The 24,330-nt window shown below is 37.9% G+C and overlaps 1 pseudogene; it reads right to left on the reverse strand.

Annotated features, from left to right (window-relative positions):
• Positions 1-7,519: 7,519 nt before the first annotated feature.
• Positions 7,520-8,374, reverse strand: LOC134370339 (small ribosomal subunit protein uS2-like; annotated as a pseudogene).
• Between the last annotated feature and the right edge of the window lie 15,956 nt (positions 8,375-24,330).

Consider the following 24,330-nt stretch of genomic DNA (forward strand, 5'->3'; position numbering starts at 1 on the left):
ACTTGCCAGCTCCCACAATCATGTAAACCAATTCTTTGCAATAAATTTCTTTATGTATATAAAATATATATAAAGCATAGATTATATATACAAACATACATACACACACACACACACACACACACACACACCTATTGGTTCTGTTTTTCTGGTCAAATCCTGACTGACATATTCTCTTATAGGTGGACTATAGCATAATCATCCTTCCAAGCCCTATGACCAGAGACTAGAAAGTAGTAGGATTATGGTATAAGGTTAGAATATATAGGTTGGATTCAACCTTATACCATAATCCCACTACTCCCTTCATTGCTTCTTCAGTCAAATCTCAGCATAACTAAATGGAGAAGTAAAATCCTTGCTTTGTGGGGGAAAATAGCATATTCACTCAAAGACTTACCGTACCTGGGTAACATACATGTCACAATGAGATTTATTACTGATTTATTACAACTGCCTACTATGAACTTTGGGAGAAGCCAGAGATCATTCCTTTCATTAAAGAAAATGAGAGAGCACCAGTATTATCGAGGAGAGCTCAAAGGCAGCTGTTCCCTATAGTCCAGGGGGTTGATGGAAAGAGATGCTGTCAAGAAACTAATATTCCCTACTATCATGGGAATGATAGCTTTTTGAATGGCAAAAGCCAGGTATTGGAAGTTAAACATCAGAATAAAGGTAGCTGTAATTTTCAAAAGCAACAGCAAGAACAACCACCAAGAAATCTTGGCTAGTATCTGTCGCAGTGGATAACACAACCACATCTTTAGGGACAAGATATAAAGCACTCTTCACTTATATAACTGGCAAAAGTCAAGAGCTGATAAATAGAAGGCTGGTGTCTGTTTCGGCAGTGGAAGATCATAATCCCTCAGTAATCAAGACCTGAGTTAGCCCTAGCCAACACTTTAATTTCAGCCTGATGAGACCCTTAGCAGAAAGCTTAATTTCTGTTCCTCAATCCCTGACTCACAGAAACTATAAAATAATGGGAATTTTTTAAGCCACTAAATTTATGGTAATTTGTTATACAGCAATAGAAAACTAATAAAGTCAGCCAGTCCATACTTGATTCATTCACCAGTCCATTTGATTGGTCTATAAGTTTTGCACGGGTCCCAGAACAAGAGAATGTTCAGTAACTGGTCAAGGCTCTGATGCGACCTGTCTGTTCCCTTGGACCATGTGACCTAGCAGATACAGTGGTGCTAGAGAAAACTGTGGTAGATTAGTGCTGTGGACTGTCACTGATAAGCCCCCAAAGGGACTTGTAGCACAGACCTTCAGGATGCTCAGAGAAATACTCTCTATTTGAATAACAGGTCTGGTCACACTACCAGGTCCTGAAAGAGACTGTCTAGCCATAGACATAGTAGCTATGAGGCCAGGGATGTCAATGTGAACTCAGTGTTGTCAGACACCATGTTATAAGGTCAAACAAGTTTAGTAATAAGTTCCAGTAATAACTCCATGGAAATGGTACCTTTATGATTATGTCCAAGCAGATAGAGAGAGACAAGTAATTTATACAAGCAAACGGACCAAATTATTATATCATCTATCGCTTTTGCACTGATGCATCTTTCTCCGTTCCCACTTATGGCCTTGTGAGAGAAACCTCGGGTCTGGTTCATAGACAGGTTGGCTCAATTTTTTGGTATAAGCCAAGAAGGAACTGCAGTCATATTGTAGCCCTGCTCCAAAGGTGAGACTAAAGGACAGTAGCAAGGGAAAATTCTTCCAACGGAAAACTTCAAACAGTATCCGTGTTCTTCAGCTCGTGTGGAGGACCTGCTAATGAAAGTAAACGTGAAATTGCATCAACCACAGCCTAACAAGGGCATGGGTACCCATTTCATGGGTCTTGAAACCTGAGGAGTGAAATTTGCTTACCTGCCAGACAAGCAATCGAGACCAGCAGAAGTGCTGACTGAGGGTAAGCAGAATCTGGATTGGATGGTGGAGGAAGGAAATGATGCACATCGATTATGGTCCTGGAACCAGCTGCAGCAGCCAAAACTACTACTTGCTTCACTGAACTTCCTGTTTGAAGTCGTTGCTAGAGATTGTGTCAGCTACCAGCATCAAGTGTCAGTAGCAGAGAGGATTCATGTGGAACACGAGTGGAGTGGTGCGAGACAGTATTGATGCCATGCCCCTTGTCTCTTCATCCCACCTCCAACTCCACTTACAGCTACAGTGGACAGTTCCCGACATGCTGATAGATTCCACCCAGATCCCACTTCTGACGTTTTTCTTGGCCTGAAGGCTTTCTCAAGTGCCATGGGAGATTGTTCAGACCAAGCACAGGGCAATCCGAATTGATGGAGTTGTAATGTCCTCAGTGGCAACTCTCAACCCATGAGGAATGGGAGTTAGCAGATAAATCCTTCAGCTTTCCAAATTTTGCTAATGTTATTTTTATATGGCTCTCAATTCCTCAGAGGTTTTTCAGTTGCAATAGAAGTGACCTCCCAAGAAAAAGGGTTTTTCTACTCTTTTACCCTGTATACACCCTTGAAAAGCAGTACTCTTGAACATTGTGAAGTTGGCAACTAAAGGTTTTTCCATTTAAGGGATTATTATAATTACATGGGATTATTGAATCACGGGATTATTATAATTACAATTTATAGATTAATGTTATATATGACACTGCTATACATTATAAACATATAAGTTTCATTATTTGTGAAAGATGAAATTTCTGGCACATTTGTATTTTGTTTACATGCTTTAAACATAGATTTACAAAACTTGGAACTGTTGATTTAGCTTTTTCAATTTCTGGAAAATATTGACCACATAACCTAACAGGAAAACTCAGTCCACATTGCTAAGTAACATATATTGTGGGGGGGAAAAAATCAGACTTAATATTTTGCTTTCTGGTAATAAATATCTCCCTTCTAAATTATAATTCTAAGATAAATGGATGGATGGATGGATCTATAGATGATAGATATAGGTAGATGATAGATTGATAGATAGACAGATGATAGATAAATTAAATAGATAGATAGATAAATAGAGAGATAGAGACAGGTAGATATTGTAGGGGAAAAAAGAATAACCCCATAGGTTAATAATTGAAACAAACCCCTGTTACAGAAGAGAGCTTAACAAGAGAAAAACAAACAGAAGTGTATTAAATGTATATTTCAGGGATACGTGGAAGACACCCAGAGAATGAGTAGTTCTCAGGGGGCTTTGAATTCTAGCTAATATAGCACCTTTTAACAAAGAACAGTAAATTTTTAGAGATGTGACAAAACAAACAAAAAAGGCTTTGAGTCTGTGGCAGCAACTTGGGGGGAAAGCAAACAAATGGCAGATAAAGATTAGTTAGTAACACTTGTTCATATGAATTCTTCTGGTGTCATCTCAAGGCCGATGAGGTCTAAAGCTGTCTTTGTTCTCCCTGGTGTGTGGAGGGGCAGAGGGTTAGGACTATCTTTTGTTTTGTAAATCTGTGTCCTGCTTTTAGGCAAATAGAAGGAGGGTATCTGCTTCTTAATTGTCTTCAGCTCAACAATCCTTTGTGTTTGGGGGAGGCATATTCTGGTCTCCTACAATAATCAGCAATAGTTCCTCTACTTGAGTTTGTTATCTGGGTGAAATAAGACCCCACCCCCATCAGCAGTCCTTTACGAATCTCTGTTTTGCTGTTGTGAATCTTTTTCTAAAAAGAATGTGCATTTAAGAATTGTCTCTTTGATAGGAGTGGGAGGTAGGCTTTTCACCCCATAACAATAGACATTAAGATTTGGGATAGATGAGGATCATGCCTTTCTTTCATAAAGCAGGAAAAGGGCAATTTTGGAAGAAGAGGTGGGGGAAAAATACTCAAAATTTCAGTGTTTTTTTTTTTTTTTTTTAAGGAATAGAGAGAAAAATAAGAAAAGCAAGTTTTCAGTAGACAAGTAATAGCATTAACAGGCTTCTGATATAAAGAACTTTGAAAATTAATCTCCAGGTATTCCAGGCTTGGTTTAGAAGTACATATTCAAGTATTATAGTCATCAGCTACTAGATATTTGATGTTAATTAAGTGATGTAATATTTATGAGTCTCAGATTTTCACCTATAAGATGGGGATAATAATATTCTACTTACGAGGCTATGGTGATGATTAAAAGAAATAATTTAAGCAAAAATGTTACAAACTTTAACTTATGCAGATGTTAGAAATTATTATTATAGAAGTTCCATCTTTAGACATGTAGAAAATAATTATTTGTCTTAAAAAATGACCATAATGCAAAGAGTAACGTTCCAAATCCCCATGTTTAAGTTAACACAGCATTCCTAAGAAGGAAGTGAGCTCCAGCATTGTCAGCAGCAAGTCTGCTCTATAAATGCCACTGTTTGGTTATAAGTTTGCCTATTCAACTTAGTATTGCACTTTTATAATCATACAACACATGCAAAAGCCCGTGTTAGTAAGGAGGTGACAGAGAACACATTCCACAGGAAGATGAAAGCACAGAACGAACTGGGCATGATCAGAAAATAACCTATTTGAGCAAAAAAAAAAAATAATACTTGACCTTTATCTGGAAAAGATTTCGTATCCAGAGGGTCTTTTTCCTCAAATGAAATGCAACTGTATTTTATGTTTCCTTTTATTGAACATTAAACACTGATAGACAGATAACCCAAAGATGGAATGGAAAACAAAAACAAAAAGAAAGAAAGAAAGAAAAACACCCAAAACTAAAACAAAACAACAAAACAGCTTGGTTCATTTTCCCTTTTTAAAAGTACCTCATTTGCCCAGGGAGAATCCTCCTCACTTTCTGATTAAAGGCGATCAGAGCACTTTGCCTAGCAATCTTGTCTAATTTTAAAACTATCGTATCAAATGATAACTGTTAATAACCACCAATATTACACAGCATGAAAATGAAGGTCAAATGCTATAGTTTGAATGTAAAATAAGGAAAAGAATATAACCAACTTTTAACAGGGCAAATTTTGCTTATCTTAAAAAAATTTACTCAAAAAATGTGCCCCCAAACCAGCAACAGGCTACACTTTCTTTTCCGGTGTTCAATAAAATGATCATCCTGTCATCACTGGGTTTCTTTCCTCCTAACTTACAATGCTGTGGCGTGTGGTACATTATTGCCCATTTTTATAAAGTCATCCTGCAATAGCTGCCTTCCCCTTCATTCCCAAAACTCCAGCAGAAAATTTTCCAAAACAGGTCAAGATTTCGCCAATGATGAAACAATCTAACCTTGGAATTGCGCATGCATAATCAAAGAAGAAACCTAGAGCTTTTCTATTAAAAAGTCCCTTTCCAGAAAATTGCATCTGTGAGAACTAAAAAGGTCATTTTGGAATGTCCTTAATACTGCAGTATTCTGGGTTACCCTATAGTTTTACCCTCTTCACCAGCCTTAGATTAATTGTTGGAAAGACTGCTGACCCTGCCCCCAGATACTAATCCCCATCGGCCATTTGATATTTATAATGCTATCGTTAGTGAGAAGGATGATTTGTTTGTGTATTGTGGTTGCGGATGTCCCTGATTAGAATGCAAATAGAACAGAGGAACGTTATAGTAAGTCCTTATTTGACATTAACAATTAACACCAATTTATAAGGTATTATATCAGATTATCGAATAGGGCCATGGGAATGGAACATTCCAATTTTAGCGGAAGAAGAAAATAAGCTAGGATCTGGAGGAGAGGACTTGTTCAATGGGACAAAGTTGTGAGATCTAGGTGATCAAAGGACTTTGGACAATTAGATATATGAGCACTACTGTAGGGGAAGACAGAAGGGAAAAAGAGAGCCAGAAAATTCACTACCTCATTGCTATGCACCACATTATGCTTGAATCTGGTTGTACCTACCTTCCACCTCTATTTAATACAAGCAACTTCCCAGAAGCTCAAATAATTGTTAAATATTGTCTCTAAAAGGGGTCTTAGCCATTGTGACCAAACACTTCTACCTTAGGAAAGCTGTAAAACACTTGTCTTCAACCGCTGTGAGAGTGAGCAGTTACCACCACTGTGGGAAGAAGGGAATGGGAGCCATTCAATGTGCCTGTGTGGGGGTCCATGTTTCCTGGCACACAAGAGAGGCTTGGTTTGCTGATGTGATCCTCCTGTTCTATAGATCAGCAAGGTCACACAAAGGATAAGTGACAAGCCCAGGACTCGGGCTTCTGAAATTTGAGGTCCGTGTTCTTTCTCAGGCACTACACTACTCTTACAGGTTGTATACTCTTCCTGACATGATTCTCCTACAAATCTAAACAAAGGTGGAAAATGCAAAATCTGCCAAATGACTTTTACACACATGGTAGTGCTTATCTGAGGCCTGGCTTAACAGAAATCAGCCCAGTTTGTCCAGCTATTTCTATACATCAGGGTGTGTTTTAGGTTGACAATACGGAAATGAAAATAGTTGTAGTAAGCCGGGTGATTCCTGATACCACCTGCCTCATAAATGAATACAATAAGTGGGAACCTGGGTTAAACCACTGTGGTATTAAACTATTCCAATTGCCTCGTTACTTTGCAGTGTACTTATTATTCTTTTAGAAAAGGCCATAGCCCTGATGAAAAATAGAATTATACAGCCAGAAGAAACAATTATAAGGCCTTTAATTTGCCCCCTACACCCACAATGAGGTTCATCCTAAATGGGATTATCTATCACCTACCATGCATGTCCTTTTCTAAAAGAAGAGCTTCATGAAACAGGCTTGGAAAAGTTCTTTTATGTGATAGCACTTTCAAAAGTATTAAGGCATGGCACAGATGTAAAGGATTATCATTCTTTATATTAAGGATAAAAAGAGTTCATAACCTGCATCAGATAATAAGGTACAATGTTTCACATTTTCTTCTAGCTGTTCTATCTCATGCCTACCACAAGTCTCTCCTTATTCTCGTTAATCCATTTTCCCTTTATGTCTGCTTATATAAATAGAAATAGACAGTAAGATCATGTAATGTTTGATTTGAAAAAGACCTCCTAATTTATCCCTTTTACTTCATAAATGAGGACATTAAGAATAGCTGGGGCCATAAACATAAATGCCTGTAAGGGATGGGCAGGTAACATAACTAAGGAAATCAGTTGCGTGTGAATAGCTTCTTGGATATGAGAAAACCAATGGTACAAGCAGCAAAACAAATAGCAGGAGTGGGTAGGCTCCGTGAGAAGAAGGCAGTGGGGGATGGGGCTGTGGAAACTTGGAGAGTACCAGCCCATCTGCAGGTAGCAGGTCCCCAACTGTGCCCATATAAGAATGCTGGCCCACTGCTAGCGGATTGCTCAAAAAGATAAAATCCAAATCTTTGTGTGAAATCCCGATTTTAAAATGGTTGCATCAATTTTTAAACACTAAAAAGAAAATTGAATAAATAAAACATCTGCAGTCTACAGATATATTCCAGTCTGCACCCTGCTACTTTATGACCTCTCAGCTTGGCCACGTGATTTCTGATCCTCTCTGCTTCATTTTCTGTTTAAGAGCCCGTGGAAGAACAGTTTAAGCCCATTCAGTGGGCATTCCTACCCATTCAGAGGCCTGAGCAGTGAGAGCTGCAGACCAATCTTCAGGTAGGCTGAGGGCCCTGGTGTTCAGTAAGTTCTGCTGAACAGGCTCAGAGGGCACCCGCCTTTCAGACTAATCTCCAGGCTCAGGTTCAGTAGCAGTAAACTCAGGAGCTAGAGCAATCCATTCACCTTGAAATTCCTCCTTGAACACAACCTTTTCAGCAGTGGCCTACTCTTCCTTGTCGATCTCTTCAAGATCTCAAAAGAAGTAGATATCAGATGTGTCTTCCCGTGGGTGTTCATGCGAGATGGTGCCACGCATGAACAGAATTTCCTGAACCAGCATCCACCACATCAGACCCACTGAGAGAGCCCCCTTGTTATTGCAGGGGATGGCAATGTCCACATTGATGAGAGGAGAATCTGTGCTACACAGAGCGGGGAGGCAGGTTGACTTATGACACCTTGGTGAGAGGCTGGTGGCCAACCCTAAGAGCATTAATGCGAAGGCTGCCTGGATCTTGTTAATGAAGAGTCTCAGGGTGAAGCCCCTGCAATAGCAGTGGGCCCAGTGGAGCTGTAAACTTCAGGACGGCCTGCTGGCCAGTACTCCTGGAAAATATAACACTGACATCAGCTGGATTAACTGCAACAATGGCAGAAGCCATCAGCAGAAGGTTCTTCTAGTTCTTCCTCAGATTTATGACATAGATGCGTTCACCTTTCCTTTTGCAGAGTTACTGTTCAATTTGAAAGCCAAGGTTGGTGCTACCTAAGTGGGTTCCTGCTGCAAGGAATTTGAGGACATCTTCTCCTTCACCTGTAGGACACCAAGGCCTCCAGACATTGTTAAAGTTTTCCTTTAAGTTATGATGGTGTGTGGCTACTGCTAAGGCTAATATATGGAATCCTGTCACCTGGGCCAATTGTTGAGCTCTTTTACCTGCCTGTAATCCTGCTGACGTCCCAATTGTAATGCTTTTAATCCTGTTTGTAACACCAATTGTCTAGCTACACGACCACGCTAGTTGTCAGGCTCTTTTACCTGCCTGTAATCCTGCACCAACTGGGCCAATTGTCAAGCTAAGGCTGGGTCTGGAGCCCACAGACCACTCAAGCCCATTCACAGACTAGGTCACAAACCCTTCATACACCAGGCTAGGTCACCAGACCCCACACATGCCAGGCTGTGTCACCAGACCTCTTCATGCAGTTCTATGAACTAGGTAACCAGACAAAAGGTCCTTGGAGCCATAGGTTGGAAAGCATGGCCACACTGGGTGGATGCCTGAGGCAGACACCTGCCCACCTGCTTCACTAAAATTCTCCCTCTCTCTCTGAAGAACACAAGAATAGCAACAAAACTAAAAAGATACGTTATGGCACATGTGCACCAACTCCATGCACACACACACACACACAATTTGCTTACAAAGAATGTGCTAAAACCACACCCAACTGGACCTGAGGTGAGGGCCCTGACCAAACTATTCTATTTTCCCAACAATAGATGGGAACCCAGTGCAACACTGTATAGACCCCTCTCTCGGGAATGTGGAAAGGCTGCTACCTTATAAAATAAGTTCTGTTCTTTGTGTTCATGATGTGACTGATCAGCACACGCACTTTGACATTTTTATTTGTCTTACAGATATGTGAATGTAACATTTCAATTCACCCTCATGGATTCTCTCAACTTCACATAGAATTTGATGCTGGGAGATGGCTCTTTGGTAATCTGGAATTACTGATACAGATTGCAACAACAGAATAACAGAAAACAAACTCAAGAGAAAATAGTACCTATGAGGCTGACTTCTTTAAGACCATGAATATCAGAACAACCTAAGATTTTTCACCCTGAAGGGTCAGACTTCAAATCACCTGTCAGATCTCTCTTTCCTAGGCAGAATACACCAATCAGCTTTCCTTTTCTTATTCATTATTGTCTTTCCACCTGTATGTTGTTTGACTTATTCTCCAGTGGGTTCTTTTGAGTTCTCTAAGTTTGTCAAAACCCATAATTGATAGAATGCTGGACTACTATTAATTCTACAGAGTGACTACCAGACACCTCTTCCTCCTAGAAGGAAATGATAGGCTTGCTTAAATCAAATATTGATCCAAAAAACCAAAAAAAAACAAATATTAATAGTGCATCATTAGCCTTGGCTCTGGGTTAGGACAGAATTTTTCCTATTAGATGAAATTTGATGCTGCCTTACCTACTGCAAATGTGCTCCCACACTCAGAAAAGAGAAACAGGGTGGGGGCGGGGGAGGGGTGGCACATTTTCTGCATAGAAATAAAAACAATGCTGTACTATTAAAGAGAAAACAAAATGATAGAGTCAGGAAGCAGCTCAGTGAAGCCATTACCATGGTTATTACCATTTGAAGGCATAATGATTGAAGTTATTGTCTTAATGTAAGATTACTAAATAATGCATCCCATAAAAGAAAGACATTGTATTGGCCATAAAACGTGTGTAACTGCAGCAGAATTCATACTTATTTAATGACACTTTAGAATCGGATGGTAATTGAAATGAAGTAAGAATTTTTAAAATGTAAGAGAAATTCAAACACACTAGTATATAAATTGAAACATTCTCATTGTTTTGCAAGCACATAAAGAAGTAAATTTCATATGCGTTTTTTCTGTTTTTGTTTTTTTCCTTTTTTGACCCACTGGGAACAGCACAATTTTGACTCCTCAGTATTTCCACTTCTAATTGCTTGGAGGGTTCATTATCAGCTGTCTAAAGTGCAATACATCAACCTTGCAAAGCTGAGTTACAAAAGACGTTCACACATCTGATGGGCTGCCGTGCTAAATACATCTTAATTTGTGCTGCATCTGCTGTTTTCTAATTTGTTTGTCATGCTGTGTATGCTGCAGACTTTGTTAGAGTAGCTCCCTGATTTTTTTCTTTAAAAGTGCATCAATATCATTTTTAAAATATAGCTATCTTCCTCATTGTTCATCTGTGTCTTGGAATGCCATAAAGTCAATTCTGTAATGCACATATATATATATATATATATATATATATATATATATATATATATATACAAAAATCCAGTGCATTTGAATATGTATATATATGTATTATATTAGAATAAATGCACATATATTTGCATGAGCATCAAGCCAAATATTCAGTTTAATCACATAAAGCAAAACAAACTTTCTTTTGCCATAAATGAATGCACAAAGTGACACACATGCCAGTTTCATAACTGGCACAGAAAAAAAGTGTTTCAAGTCGCTGGCATCTGGTTTTGGTCCCCTTGCTATGCAGAAGATATAAGCAAGGTTGTTCTCAGTTCAGATCTAACTGAGCAGCAGTTCAAGTGAGAAACAAGCATTTGCGATTCAGCATGATCCAGAATAAACCAGTCTTAACATTAGGGAAGTTTAAACTTGAGTTGAGAAAGAAAACAAATACTGCCACCTCAATCTTTTCACAAAAAGTGGCATCCACAGTGAAGGCAAGGCAAGCTTCCTTGGCACGTGACCTGCGCAGTACACAGTGCTTAGGAGGGCCCTGAGCTGGATTTAACACTCTCCTCTAACCACTTAGAAATTTTTTATGTTATGATCAAACAAGGCGGTCTGCATTTCCATTCAGCACTGGACACCGTCAATCATGTAGGGCTTGGGTGCAGAAAGCGTGTAAGGGACAACTGATGAATTTGCACCCTATCATTTCAAACTGCCACTCCTTTTATCTTTAAGATCACAAAAATTTACCCCTTGAAATGAAGAAGAAAGGATGGATAGAAGGAAGAAAGTGGGGAGAGAAGGAAATAAGAAGGGAGGGAAAACCAAGTGGTATTTACTTGGTATTTACATAGTTTTACAGAGAATGAGGATGGAAGGCAGCCATCGCTAGCTGGTATTTATTATTTCTGAGCACAGAGCTTGTTTGAATGAAACGGGTTAGAAGGACTTTGCCTTTTATCACAGACTTTGGAATCACTAGCCAAAGCGACAAAGCCAGTCTACAATCTTAAAGAAAATTAAGCTAAATGCAATTCTATTTTTTGACAATTTCTCAGCATCCTCTGCCACTACACACACATACACACACCCTAAATTAATTAAGGAAACCTCAAAAACCAGTGATTTGAAGCGCAGCAGTGAACTAAGCACCAGTGAGATGCTGGCACAGAAGCTGGCATCTTTTGTGTCTGTAGCCATGGGAGAGGGATGCAGGGAGACAGGACTGTACACTTCACCAAGAGGGAGACATGGACCCCATTTCCACAATGTCCATCAGTCCCCTACGCCAAGTTTTCCCAAGGGCATGGAGAAGCGATGACCAAGGCAGGCATTATGACTGGAGGAGTCACAGACAAATCAGGGCTTCTGTAAAGGAGTGTGTTGAATCAATAAGGCATACAGTTGAAGCAAGGCTGAGAAAAACACCTCATAAAGTAACAGCATTTGTAAAGGTTAATCAATTCAGCTAATTGTAAATGCTCTCAATTGTCAGTCCCTAAGCAGTCCCCTCTCTTTGTAGCTAGTAATTCACTGTGGGATGCAGTGGCTCTAAAGCAGGAAACAGAGAAAGAGGGGAAAGCAGTCAAATTTCTCATTACGCTCTCCATGTTGGACTCTGTCAGTGTCTGCAAATGTCAATATATTTACCACAGGGAGATAGCCTTTTTCCCTACTAGCACAGCATTGCTTCCTTCATTACATACAAAACAGAGTAAAGAGCCTAATTATCTTGGTCTACGCAGATGGAAAGGAATTCAGGGTATTGATCTTTGGGGCAATACCTTACGGCAATGCATATGACTAATAAGCTGGGCAGTTAAAAAGATGGTCTTTCATTGACTATGGTAAGAAAAAGACATCTTATTCACTGCCCAGAACTGACTCAGGAAAAAGAAAGACCCCTGTTTTTCCCTCTCCACTGCAAGATTCCTCACTAAGAACAAAACCACAGTTCACGTAAAAAACCTAGAGTTTTTTGAATAAGTGTCTGTGAAGATTGAAGAAGTAGAAACAAATCATGTCAGGCAAAAAAACATTGAAATAATTCTAGCCTGAAATTATAACCAGACTCTGGTAGTGAAAGCAAACCAGCCACTTTACTGGAACCAGGGAATTCCTGTCTTTCTTTAAGGCTTCAAAATCAGAGTGACCTCAGGGCCAGCCCTGTGGCTCACTCGGGAGAGTGCGACGCTCGTAGCGCCGAGGCCGCAGGTTCAGATCCTATATACGGATGGCCGAGCTCACTGGCTGAGTGTGGTGCTGACCACACCATGCTGAGGGTTGCAATACCCTTACCGGTGATATAAGTAAATAAAATCAGAGTAGCCTCATATTTCCAGGCCACTAGTGGATGTTCTGCTGGGGGCAAGAACACGATTTGCTTTAAAAATGCCTGAAAAGTTCTAGAAACTGGTGATACAGGTTAAATGATAAATTGTCCTGTCCTAAGAAAGGCACTTTCTTTTTAAGATCTCACATATGTCTTTTTGTCCTTTATTTTGTGTATATATACGGTATCACATTTCAGAAAGTTTTGACTCCCTGTAGTTACAAAGATTAATCTTCTATATTTAGAAAATATAGAAAGATACAGCTATTTTCAAGAAATATTTATACAAAGCAAAAATGGATATAAAAACTATTTCAAATGTTTTGGTGCCTGGGTGATATTTATAGCAATATGTATAATAAAAACTTACATTTTCCCATTTATCATACGTTAGAACCCAATGATGTATATCATTTCCCATATTGAAACACGGACTGAGAAAGAAATAGTCAATTTCTTCTTACTCCATTTGAACCTCAGTAAAATGTAAATGTCTTTTCTTCAGCAGTAAGTCTATGGCAGGGTTAGCAAAATTTCTTATGTACAAAGAATCACAATGTATTATAAATCCTAAGCCTTTGACAACTTGACAAAAGAGCATCCGTATCTTTTAAGTATCTCAACTTAGTGTTATTATTCAAAGATACAGTAAAATTCTAATTCAGTCTATCAGAGGCCTTGCATTCCTGTCAAACAGTTTGATATTTCAGCTACATCGGGTTGTGCAGTCAGACAAACCAAGTGACCCAAACCATACTGTCGTGTTGACCTGAACAGCATTAAAAATAAGCTAGACACGGAAAACAGGAAGTTGGCAGCTGGTACATCGCAAAATAGTTTATCCCCCAAATATGTGGAATAATGCTAGATCTGTGTAGGAAGGTAGCATGTTTGAAATCAAGTTGACTGGAGCACTGTAATAGCAGTGGTGTGCAGTCAGGAAGCAAAATCTAAGTACTCATACTTCCCTAGAGTGCACAGAACCATTGGTTTACAAGAGGAATTCTGTTTTTAATAAAAAATGGTTTCATTCATCCATGTGTGCACTTTAAAACATGCCACATTTGCCTTTGAAAAATGAGAAACTAGTCAGGAGTGCGCAGAAGCTATCTTACCCACTCTAAAAGCACGAGTGGGGAGGGACCTCTTCAACAATCAACTTTTTCCTGTCCCTCCAGTGTCCCTCCCTCCCCATCTTTGTTCCCTTCCCTCTGTCACTGTCTGTCTCTGTCTCTGTCTCTATTTCTCTCTCTCCTTGCTTTTTCTAAGATATATTTCTCTCATCTGACAATGCCATTTTCCCATAATTTCAAGAGAAGTGCTCTGACATCCTTGAAGATGCTCAGAATTGAGAAAGAAGTCCTGTAAATAAATCGTTTTTACTTTAAAGGAATTGAAATACCTGTTAGAGTCTCAAGAACTACAGCCTCATGCAAGCCATGAGCAAAGTGAACAGAACAAACCACCCCCTTGGGACCCTAGTATTCTATTTCATTTGCTGATTGTCCCTGAGCACTTGTCACCTCCATCCCCATGTACTTTCATTTGGAGCCCACACCCTTTTATACATAATGTAATTTTCTTTCCAGAGGATAAATTTTTATATCAGTGTGATAATTTCTTGAAGTTATACTGGAGTATTGCTCAACTTGCTTCTAAATTAAAGCACTTATTAAAAAACTTTCAAGCACTCTCACAATTTTAAATCACTGTGCACATAGCAATTTAAAATTATGGGAGCAGTTTTATAAGCACTTGAATTTGGAGGTGATCAGAGACCTGAAAATGTGCAATATAGAGTAATTTAAAATTATTAGAGTACTTCACATTTTTTATAAGCTCTTCAGCTGGGAAGTGATAGGATTCTAACAGTTGAGCTTATGCAGTGCAGAGTGAAGTACTTCTCAGCCTGAGATGACTCACTCCATTACATCAAACTACTTTAATAATTTAAAGTGATGTACAGTGAGCATGCCCAGATCACCAAATTCACTTTTAAATTAAAAATATTTTTCACTTCCAACCTACAAAAGACACTTATGTGAGAAAGCAGCAATTTACCCTTTCAATTTTAAACATCAAACCATCTTCTCACTGTTAGAATAGTTTCCTTTGGAAAAAACAAATATAAAAATATTAAAAATATTTGTTCTTTGTTAAGAGAACAGATATGATGTTGATGGGGGTGAGACAGCAGGAGAGGGAGGCAGAAAAGGGAGGAATTGGTAAAAGTCCACGAAAATCAATTATATTGTATAATGATAAATAATAAATAAATAAATAAATATTTGTTCTTTTCCATTAAAAAAATGAAAACCATCGTGCTATGAAACTTCAACAACACAGGTGTGTTTGAAAATATTTCCATTTCACAGTAAACTTTAGTGTACCATGTGTTGGAATATAATACCTTTACACCTAAAACAATGAATGACAAACAAATGTCTCGAGAAAGTTTTTAAGCATAACATCTTATCCCACTGAAATACATGGGTAATTCTCCACAATAGGGCAGCTTTCTTGCCAATTGAGGAGAATTGTGTAGACCCTGCTCTATCTTCTGAAGAACACCGCGAACCTGAATGAAAGCATGCAGTTCCAACACCATGTTCCCACCCGACCCCTGAGTTCCAGGAAAGACAACATAACAAAAGCGTGATACCTACTTTGCTGAATGTGCATTTGGCAAATGTGGCACTCAGCTCATTCAAGTCAGTTTATGTGAATGCTTTGTTCTTGTGAATGCTTTCACATTCTATATCAAAATTAGAGAGTAGAATTCTGGTCTGGATTAATTATTTCTATTAATAAACAAAATTATTAACCTGTTGAAAGGAATTTTAATCACCTTATAGTGGAACAATTCATCTTCTGATGTGTTTAAGTGTAGTTACTGAGCTGATATTGCATCAAGGATGTACGATTTACAACCTTATTTTTTGGTAGTTTTCCCATTTAAACATAATGACAACTCAGATAAATAGGTAAACATCTATGAAGCCATTCAAAAGATAATAAAAATTGTTTTCTCTTTACTACCAAGTGCTGGGAAGTCACCTTTCCTCTCCATTCCCTCCCCCGCCCCCTCCCCTCCCTTTCCCTGTCCCTCTCCCAGAAGTCCTACTCATCTGAATGCTAACTATGGTCAAACTAGATCTGCTGGAAAGTAATTAGTTAGTACCTCCTCGCTCTTTGAATTTTATCACTTAATCACTTAGTACCTCCTTGAATCACTTAGTAACTGCTTGTTCTTTGAATTTTATCCTATAGGAAAATTGATCCTAGCTAATGTGTTTATAATCCACAAGGAAGGTGGTTCCCAGTAGCAATTTGCCACCAGTGGAAAGTCTGCTTCAGCTGTTTGCTGTGGCTTTCATCAGGGAATAAGGCTATGAAGTACACATGCACCGCTCCATTTAAATGTTTGTGTTTGTCTTTACATTGTGCTCAAATTGGCTTGGTTTTCATGCTATTTTCAACAAAAATTGTTCTGGGAAAAAAGTGAAAAGAGAACTGTCCTGGCAATAGAATTTTATAATTTTTAGATCATTTGTGTGCACTCAGTGGGATCATTCATTCAGCTATAGTGTCATAAAAGTATGTAACAACCTAAGAAATTCAATGATAATAATGCAAACCCCTCTATATATTCATGCTTGGAAACTAAAATTTTCTTTTAAGAAGCTAAAAGTCTAGATAAGTAATCACTGACCAGAAGGTAGAGGGGACAATGAATTAGTGTGTGCCTGCACTGAGGGAGAAATTTGGGTATAAATGGTAGAAGAAATCATAAGGTCATATCTAAAGATTCTTGTATATTGAAAACAGAGAAGATAGTTGAGAAAAAGCTCCAAGAAGTTTCTTCTATAGCATGCAGGTTGACAGGAAGCCTCCAAACAAAATTTTTGCTATCGTGAAAGGTAAAAAGTAAGTGAGGCAATTATGATAAAATGGATTTAAAAATCAATGTGGATATTTCAAACTAAGTGGCTGTTAGATAGAAAGCGAAAAATGTACTCGTAAGACTAATATCAGGAAAGAAATTTAGATGAAAATATAATACTTATACACACTTGGACTATGCAAACGTAATGAAACATGACATGCCTGGGACATTTGTCAGTGGTTGTGCTCCAGATCTGTCATTGTATTTCAGCTTAGTAATCCCCACTTTCAGAATCCCTGTCTAACAGGTGAGAAAAGTAATATTGGATGATGCCAATCTAAGAGTCTCCTGTGTACAACATTGACTTTAGCACTGAAACCAAGGAGATAACACTAGAATAAACCTTTTGCACATACACTGTAAAGACCAGTGTGCACTTTTCAGATAAAATGTTTTTAATTCCTTTGCATTTTCCTGTAGCAGTCACTCATATGAGTGTATATAACTTTATTTTATCTAAGAGCATTTGCTAAGTAAACAAAAATTTCATTAACACTGTGGCCATTTAAAGGAAATCTTTGCCTAATGATATGAAAGGCCCTTTAATTCCTGGTGCCTGCTGCATGAGTTAATCCATTTATGTGAGTGAACATGTTTTGTCAGATTGTGTGAGTCTGACAATTTTTTGAACCAAACTAAGCCTTTTGAGAATTGCATTCTATTTGCTTCAGGGAAAAAAAAAAAGTAACTTTCTGGTTCAAAGGAAAAATGCTTAGAAGCCATATTTGAAAGGTTCATAAGGGGTCTTACACATCAAATAGCTCTTAGAAAACAACATTCTGATGAGTTAAGTGTAAATTAATTAGAAACATACAGATTGCTTTTTCCTGGCTATCCACATGGGTTTCATAGTCGAAGAAAGAGTGTTTGACAAAATATGTTTGGAGTTTTCATGACTCAAAAGCATAGTAAAGTAGTTCAAGATGTTTCTGTGAAACAAAAATGTTTGTTTTCTTCCAGGAATTTTTGCTAAGAAATATCTAGTGAACTGCTATTAAAAAACATTGGAATTCAAGCAGGTACTTCCTTTTGAGTTTATCAGGTATATCTGAAAGAAGATATTTCCCTGCAGAGAAGTTGATTAAGTCATTATAAATGAATTCAAGCCTTGTAGTGCATCTGAAAGGGAAAATATAAGTGAAATAAGCATTAAGATATGTCCACTGCAAATTTATCCTATATTAAGAAATGGAGTAGATCATTTGTATATGGAAACACTGGAGATGCTGTGACTTCAGGCCCTTGCCCAAGTGTAGCATTTCTATGAAACTCCCTGTATGAGACCGAATTGAAGGAAATTGGTCTAGGTCATCTTGGTATATGCCTATCAAGTGCAAGTATCCAATTTACAGGGAACTGCAATTGTTCAAAGAAATAAAAGTAAATTATGGAACAATTACAGAAATATATGCAGAAAGTAGTTTCACAGTACCATCACTAGAGGAAGTGCTTTAAAATGCTGTTATTAACAAATATTTGTTGTAAGTCACTTGGCGATATGGTGCTAAGAATTAATGCCATTAGAATTTCCAGAGTAAATACCTTCAAACCTACCACTCAGAAAAAAAATTAAAAAGGAAAAGAAAAAAGTATAAAACACTACCATTTATGTGTTTTGCTAAGTGTTTTCTTTTTTCTTTTTCTTTTTCCAATTGACTAAAATAAAATTAGGATGTCCCTTTTTAAATTGAGCACACAGAGATAAATTGGTTTAAACAGGTCCCTAAGAAAGCACCAGGCTCATCTAGGAAGAGAAGAAGTAACCAAGCTCAACTCTTCCAACCTTTAATTCTTGCCTTAATATGAGGATTAGTTGATTCATATTTCAATTTACTATAAGTTTCTTTATTTTTCTATTTTTCTCTCACAGTCTTTAGAAACTTAGAACTTTCCCCTATGTATGGCAAACTTTTGAGGAATTCTGAAGCTAGGTTTTATATAAACACTATGTAATCACAGTTTCAAATAATTGATAGAGCTGCTCAAAAAAAGACCAGTCACAAAGACAGCTGAGCTATTTATGGTAAGTTAACTCCTTGGAGCCTGCAGAGAAAGCTCCTCTTGGTTTTCCAGCTGATGATACTTAAACAGGGAGTATCCAAAACATTTCTTATGTGCTGTTCTGGAGACGCAGAGGGTCCCATAGAGCCCTATTCAGAGGCTCTGCAATCTTCTAAGTCAAGGGAAACTTGTACACTACAGTCCTCACTTGGAGATTTCACAAAGGATGTCCCGAATGAAAAATCCTGAAAACCCCAGAGAACAGAAACCTGGTTAACTTTGCTTAGTCCAACATTTCTTCAACTTCATTAGCCATGAAGACTTTATGAAACTTGTATTGAAATATACATGGATAGAAAAGCCTCCAAAAGACCTTTTTCTTTCAAGTCTACCTTTTGCAGTTGATTTTGGAGTACCTTTTCTTTAGTTAACATGTTTGGCTTGCTGCATGCTCAGGGAGAGTTGGCAGCACAGATGTAATATCAGTTTTATATTCAGTCCGCATTTTCACACATCCATTCTCTTTGCATTTCATTGCTCTAAAGTTCCAGTTTGGGTCATGGGAGATTTGGAAGAGAGAATAACAATGAATGAATGTTTGTTTTCCTGGGTCCTAGTGGCAATGTGTGTTCGAGTGGATATAGGCCACCATCCAGCCTGGCCTCAGCAAAACGAATTCAGTGTTATGCAGCCAGATACTTTTCAACAAATATTTGTTGATGATGATTACCCCTCTGCAGGCCATACATAAGGAAGTTTGTTTGCCATTTGTGATGCAAATTCAGTAGTGCATTGGACTAAAAAGGTTCTCAGGCTTTACTTTTTTTCATCCTAAGTTGTCCCTTCCTTGTGCTAAAATATTTCCTGTGTTCTCAAATACATTTTAAAGTTATATTGAACCTCCAAACCCTAGGTAAAAAATTAGTACTGCCAGTTCCCAATTTGCCAACTGATTATCTTTTAACCATTTACCGTTAAGTAGATAGATTTATATTCAGAACACACTCTCTCATAGCAGTCCACAAAATGCATCATGGAATTGCAGTATAGCACTAATGATACTGATTCAGCCAGGCCTACCCATGTGGATAACATAGCTCCTGTCAGAAAATCTACTTTGTCTTTCAGCTAAAAATGCAGGATCAACCTGTGCTTGGTGATACCTGCAACAAGTGGTGTGGGAAGAAGGCAAGGTGGATATTTCTCTATAGCTACTTATGAGATGGACTTTCTCTAAGTCCATATTTCCCAATGATGCTCTGCCATAACAGAAGTGTCTTAGGATATATTCAAATATGTTCTTTCATAAAGTCTTCATGGTTAATGAAGTTGAAGAAATGCTGGACTAAGCAAAGTTAACCAGGTTTCAGTCCTCTGGGGTTTTCAGGATTTTTCACTTGGGACATCCTTTGTGAAATCTCCAAGTGAGGACTGTAGTGTACAAGTTTCCCTTGACTTAGAAGATTGCAGAGCCTCTGACTAGGACTCTATGGGACCCTCTGTGTCTCCAGAACAGCACATAGGAAATGTTCTGGATACTCCCTGTTTAAACATCCTCAACTGGAAAACCAAGAGAAGCTCCCTCCATAGACACCTGGGGTACTGCCTCCCAACTGAAAACTCTACCATCTCTTTGTACACATAAATCATTCATAAATTGGGGTTTGACTAGGTTCTCTTTTATTGGGCAAAATAATTTGATACAATTTTGTCAGGTTAAACATAGAATTAGATCCATTGCAGAGAATATTATCAGATGTATAGTAAGTAGATATTAATATTCTTCAAAATATAAAGCAGCTACCTAGACACTTAACCATATCAAAGCAATCAACATTTCAATATTAACACTGCTTAAAGAAAAGAGAAAAACATACAAATAAAAAGGGAAAAGTACAAGAAATCTAGTTTATAATATGTCTTTGTATTTATACGGTGCTTTATACATTTCATGCTAGACATTATAGACTATACAGTGTGGTCACAGGGTGACATGCCAAGGTGCTGGATCGCGGCAGCTAGGAATGTGTTAGGGACTTACATAAGAAAGCTACAGAGCAGTGCTGTTACTGCAGTTCATACATCCCAGGAAGTGATTTCCTTTCTGCCGAAAAGCCAATGGTCATAAAATTCCTCCATTGCCTCAGTGCAATTCTTGAGGAAGTGGCCTGAGCTGTCTGACTCACATCACAGTACAGACAGAATGGAGGCATGCTTAGGGTATTTGTATGATTACATAGACCAGAGGAGTGCAGATCACCTTAGAAATGTAGCTGGAGAAGACAGCATTTACAGAGAGGGGGGCTGAAATATTTTTGCATTTGCTATAACATATCTGTTATGAAGAAGCAACTATTTTAACACAGATCAAAGTGATATACAAAGAACCTAAAGACAATATAGAAGGAGGACTTCAACAATGAAGCTCCAGACAGGACCAGAAAATAAACATTTCCTATAGAAAAACCAATTCTGCCAGTTCTTTAATGAGGACAGAATTAAAGTATCATCTAATCAGTGGTTCTCAAACTTTTTGTCTCGATAAACCTTCACCTCTTAAAAATAATAAAGGACCTTAGAACACATCTGTTTGTGTGGGATATATTTATTGATGTTTACTGTATGAAAATTAAAAGTAAGGTATTTTTCAGATATACATAAAAATTTAATGAGGAGTGACATTGTTTTACATTTTGCAACTCATGCTGCTTAGTAGAAGACAGCTGAATCTTCATATCAGCTTCTGCAGCCAATCCCCTGCAAAGCCACATCATGTGGCCTCTGGAAAATGCCACTACAAAATCATAGAGTATGAAAAGTAAACAAGGCCTTAGCACAATAGTTTGACTTTGCAGACATCCTGCTTTTCATTGCAGGACAGTAAAGGGGTGTCAGGCTTTAAAAACTTACGCCACCTTAAGTGACATTACAAGCGGTGCCATTATGGGCCCACAAGGGCATATTAATGTGGCAGCCTAAGACGGCGCTGGGAGGAAGTAGGGTGGGGGTGTCTGCAGGAACCTTCCTTGCCTTAGCCCTTATTGGCCAAATATGCACTTCCGCGCTCGAGGTTGCAATAGCTAGGCATTGAGACAGGATGCATGCTCTCTTGACCTTTAGGCTGATAAGATTATGTAAAAAACCTCCCGTCCCCCATTTGCCTTTAAAAGCAAGTGCTTGTGTGATAATAAACGGAACTGCTCGACAGAACCCCTGCCGCGTCTGAGTGTCCTTTAACCGGGCTGTTTTGGGGGCCGGTGGCTGTGCTCACCTCTCTTCATGGCTCTCTTCCCCCATCTCCTTCCAAAGGGGACAGGAGGGAAAGAGTAATCCGGGCCATTTGCTTGCCCACCAAAGAACAAGGCTAGGGCTGTTCGGGTCGGCCGGTGGCGGACCCGACAAAGGGGCATTCCCAAATACCTATATATATATATATATGTATGGTTGGTTTTTTTTTTAAGTAAAGTACGTCTGATAAGATAAAGAACCACGGGTTAATTTCCCTCAGAAATCTAATTCTTTTTTCTTTCTCAAAAGTTTAATTTTAGAGTCAGTATTAATAGACATTTCTCAAACTTCAGTCCTCTCTGAAAAATTATTTATAGCCCCTTCCTTTGTGTTAATAAAACAGCATGAAAATAGCTTACAATGTATCTGACTGCAGGGTTTGGTATATCAGGTTTTTTGGAAGTAGGGTGATGATAAATTGGTTGGATTTCAAAAAGAGCCATAAAAGAGCCATAAATGGTTATCTCATTTATGCAGCCTTAAGTCCCTCTATAGACAAAAACCTACTACTTTGTCCACCCTGCCAGCAGTACCACAACCATGTACACACACAGTTGTCCCAGCTTTATCTACTAACATATAGAGAGAAGATGTAGTTCAAAACATGTTGGTTAAATGAGGGAAGCCACAGCTTCCAAGTATACCCAAACATTCTCCTTAATAATATTCCTTTCAATGTGTGCCATAGGTTCAAAAGGGAGTATTCTTATCAAACATGAATGATCTTCATTTATAATTAAATATCTAACATCTGGTTTCAATGACAAATGTGTGCCATTTAGCAAAATTAGATAAAAGTAATCGAAAGCTTTAAAATGCGAATGAAGTTTTGATCAATGTATTATACACGACAAATAATTGTAAGGTTTATTTTGCTACCTGTATATAAAGTTTTTTCCTTGGCTGGACTCCTGAGTCATACAATTTATGTTAACATGTATTTTTCATGCTCTCTGCAATGAGACATACTTTATTTTCGAAAACTGAAAATAAAATGACTTTTTGTAATTGTGTTGTTTTTCTCATTTGGAAGACTCTGCCTTTTTTTACTTACTGCTTAAAAAACTGTCCAAATAATACAACTTTCATGGTTGGGTACTAGCTTACTTGATTTTGTTAGGGGAGTATGTATAGTGCTAGGAATAGCATTTACTTCTCTGGCTTTATTAGTTTTGCAGCAATGGTTCATTAACAGCATACACCATTAATTTAGAGTAAGCCCTGCACTAATAATGACAATTGATTTCTTTGTTTAATTTCTCTATAACCAAATGGCACACTTTTCAACAAACCCAAATTTAAAGTTCCTTTGGGACTTTGAATTACATTACATCTTTTAAAAAGGTTATATTTGATGACCTGACCTACCCCCTATTTTTCTCTGCAACGTTTAAAATATAAAAAAATACAACTAATTGGACTGTTATAATTTTAGTGACTGCGTTATGTTTTAGTAAAAGATTAATAAGCATTTCTAAAAATAAAAAGAATACTTTCACACATAAATTTCCCTTTCAACTTGTGCTAACATACATTTTATAATGAACTACAATCCATAGCATATTTGTAGGTATGAAAACATCTCCGTCATTCTCTGTGGCCTAAAAGTCAAAATTGGAGGGTGCCAACCACACTCTTATTGGATGCACTTACCTTAAGCTAGTCAGACATTTTTTCTGCTTTAAATTCCTCAGCTATAAAACATATCGGTAATATCTTGCAGTACGTATTTTTAAAACTACATAAACAAAAATTCTCAATCCTCAACTAATCCAACTGACTACATCTCTCAATATGCTGTAAAAAATAAACTCTTGGTGGAATAAGTATGAATCCTGAGTTCAGAACCCCTGAATTCAAGTCCTGACTTTGCCATTTATAAATATGTGTCATCTGGCCATGTCATTTTGCATTTTTCAGTGTCTATTTCTGCATACATCAAAAGTGATTAATAATATTTGTATATGAAGGTGCTTCAAAAAGTTTGTGGAAAAATAGAATTAAAAGATAATATGAATCTTTCCATGTACTTTTTGAAGTACCCTTGTATATCCTGCTTCACTCACAGGGCATTTGTGAGCATCAAGTAAGACTTCAATAATTTTCATATCACAAAATAAGATGATGAAGAGAAGAAACAAATATATTTCAAAAACCATAATGTGTTTTCTGTTTTCTGGAATTCTGAATTCACCACTATCTATTTCCAAATAAGCAAAATTATAGGAAA

The sequence above is a fragment of the Cynocephalus volans genome, chromosome 2 (assembly GCF_027409185.1).
Source record: "Cynocephalus volans isolate mCynVol1 chromosome 2, mCynVol1.pri, whole genome shotgun sequence".
In the NCBI taxonomy this organism is placed as follows: domain Eukaryota; kingdom Metazoa; phylum Chordata; class Mammalia; order Dermoptera; family Cynocephalidae; genus Cynocephalus; species Cynocephalus volans.